Here is a 2974-nt window from a genome sequence, read left to right on the forward strand (position 1 = left end):
AGGCAGCAAAGTAGCTGATCCGTGACAGCAGCCACCACAGGTCAGCTGGTGCACTCAGGAACAGCCTTACCATCTATTCAGAGTCCACAGGGAAGAGGCATTACTGCAAAGATCTTCATATAACACTGCAGGAGATATATACACAGCTGAGATTCTCTCTTTGTAGCTCATGCATTGTTTTTCCCAGAGTTTCCTAAGCCGTCTCCCCCTATGAGCCATCCATAGGAGAACTACTGGGATTACCATAAGGATGAACAAAATCTTTACTCTCCTCAATCAGCTTTTCTTCCTTTTTTTAAAAATTCAAATAAGTTTCATCAACCTAAAAAAAAAGAAGTGATCTTGTCCTTGTGGTTTCTCAGCCCTTTTGAAATCTGCCTACTGAAAACCGTATAACGAGAATGGTTGCCATCAGTTAGAAGACTGACCTGATTTGGGCTTTTATTCAGTCTACACTTGTGCACGTGGAAACACGTGTTGCTTCATCAGTGTTATGATGTTAACCTCATTCAGTGAAAGAGGAACTCCTCTTTGCTTTGCTTTGCTTTGCTTTCCAGCAGAGCAAGGCACCGTTCTGCCCGCTCCAGAAGACATCACACAATACATTAGAAATACCTGCCCTGCAACTTGAAAAAGGAGTTGAGTCCAGCTCACATGGCTTGTTAACTTACTGCCTGGCTAAGTTTTGAGTTGTTCCCAATACCTGTCTCCAAAACTGCCCCTGGGTACAGTTCAGGGCTCATTTATTCCAGGACTCATCCCAAATGCCTTTACGGCAGAGCCTGCCCCAAGCCTGGGTTGCATACAGTCCTCCAACAGCAGCCCATCAGCCCTTGCATCCCCAAAGGTGCCCATGTGCCCTTGGGCACCTCACAGGGCAGGAAACACTGATCCCCAGTGTGATGCTATAAAATCACTGCTCCCTTATTCCACTTGCAGTATTAAAGATACAGGAAAATCAATCCACTAAAAATGTGATACTCATGGTTTAGAGCCATAGGGGATGAAGGGGACCGAGAGCCATGTGCTGCACTGTTCGGTCACAGCCAGCAGTAGCCCCTCTGCTACTTAGCCTGCAGCCATGGGCAGGGAGGCTACCTCCAGCTGCTAGAGCGGCCACGAAGCCTTTATCACTGCTAACAGTGCTTCTTTCCACCGGGGGCTGGGGAGGAGAGTGTGAGAGGAGCGGTCGTCCTCACTGCCAGTTCTTCACTCCCCATCTACAAATATCTTAAGGGTGGATGTCATGAGGACGGAGACAGACTCTTCACAGTGGTGCCCAGCGACAGGACAAGGGGCAATGGGTACAAACTGAAACATAAGAGGTTTCAGTTGAATATGAGGAAAAACTTTACTGGAACAGGCTGCCCAGGGGGGTTGTGGAGTCCCCTTCTCTGGAGATATTCAAAACCTGCCTGGATGATGTCCTGTGCAACCTGCTCTAGGTGAACCTGCTTTAGCAGGAGGGTTGGACTACATGATCTCCCGAGGTCCCTTCCAACCCTTGTGATTCTGTGATCTGTGCCATGCAAGGATGGGAGCTGGGACCTGCTTCAACGTATGTGAAAAGAAAATGCTCTAAGCCTGGAGTTGCAACAAGGCTCCTTGTTAGACCTAACATCTGGGGGCTCCTGCAAGATGGAGACCCTTTGTGGGGCTCAGCACCGTGTGTCTTCCCCACTGGGTCCTGTCTGGACAGGCACTGGCACCAGGGCCATCTGCTCAGCGAGGCCATGCCCTGCAGAGGGGTGTGCTGCCTTGCCAGCACATGGAGTTTGGTCTGAGATGCCATCACAGGGTCAGCTGGTTGCGTTTTTTTGTTTTAATAAATCCCCACAGATATGATTCATGTCACTGGACTTCTCCTTTGAAGGTGATCCTCTACAGTGGTCATCCTTTGAAGAGCCAGACTTTGCCCTCACACTCCAGCAGGAGGCAGAGGCAGTGGTGGTTTTTACACGGCGTGTGGATAGCAGTAAGCAAATTCACTTGAACTTGCTCAGCTGGGTATTCCGTGGCTCCACAGCCAACCGCCTCCCCGCAGAGTAAGCTCTGTATGAAATGATGATGCAAATTTTTCTTATCCTGAAATTCAGCAGAACCTTATTCCTGACTGAGCAAATGTGTTGGTATCTTGCAGCGCGGGCTCTCTCCTGGAGGAGAGATGTAAGCAGGAAGGAAGCTGGTTTGGATTCAATTTAATTTCCCCAGGGTTATATATGTTAAAGAGAGCAAGCACACAAAACCCAGGTGCAGGTAAAAGGCTAAATTCTTTTCTCATTTATGAAGGGCTAAATGTACAGTAATCCTGCTGATAACAGGGTTGTGCTAGAGCAAAATGAAGATTTCTGGAGAGCAACCTGACACAGGGCAGTAAATGAAAGAGTGCTGAAGAGGAAAACCTGCCTTTCACCTAGTCCTCTCAGCTTTTGCTCTTCCAGCCTTTCCTTGGGCTAAATTCTGCTTTGGTTTTCTGTGTAAAGTCCGTGCAGCAGGAGCTCAAACTAGCCAGAGCCCAAAAGCAGAACTGTTCCCCCTTTCAGCAGCCATGCCAAACCAGGGCTCAGTTTTATTAGAGCACAGATTAATAAATCAGGGAAAACTCCAGTCTCCTAGGAGAAACATTTTTTGGGGGGTGGGGGGAAGGGTTCCAAAGAAATCTCCCTCTGCCCACAGTGCCTGTGCAGGCTGTGCCTTTCCCTCTGGTTTCTCAGTTCAGTCCTGTGACTTCTACCTGCTTCCAGGGCTGAACAAGCTCCTCACCTTCCTCCTCAGTGCCACCGCCATGGAGGCTCAACCCTGAGCCTGTTTTCCACTGTCAGGGAGCACCCTGCCCCCTGGAGGAGCCTCCCAGCCCATATGCCCCCAGCAGCTCCCTGTTTGCTCCAGGCCCCAAGTTGATGTCAATGGTTTGCAGCCAGACTCCTGGTACCTGAAAGCAGAATCTGGCCCATGAAGACCTTGAAGATTAAGT

This window comes from Egretta garzetta, unplaced genomic scaffold, assembly GCF_000687185.1.
Source record: "Egretta garzetta isolate BGI_Z169 unplaced genomic scaffold, ASM68718v1 scaffold377, whole genome shotgun sequence".
In the NCBI taxonomy this organism is placed as follows: Eukaryota; Metazoa; Chordata; class Aves; order Pelecaniformes; family Ardeidae; genus Egretta; species Egretta garzetta.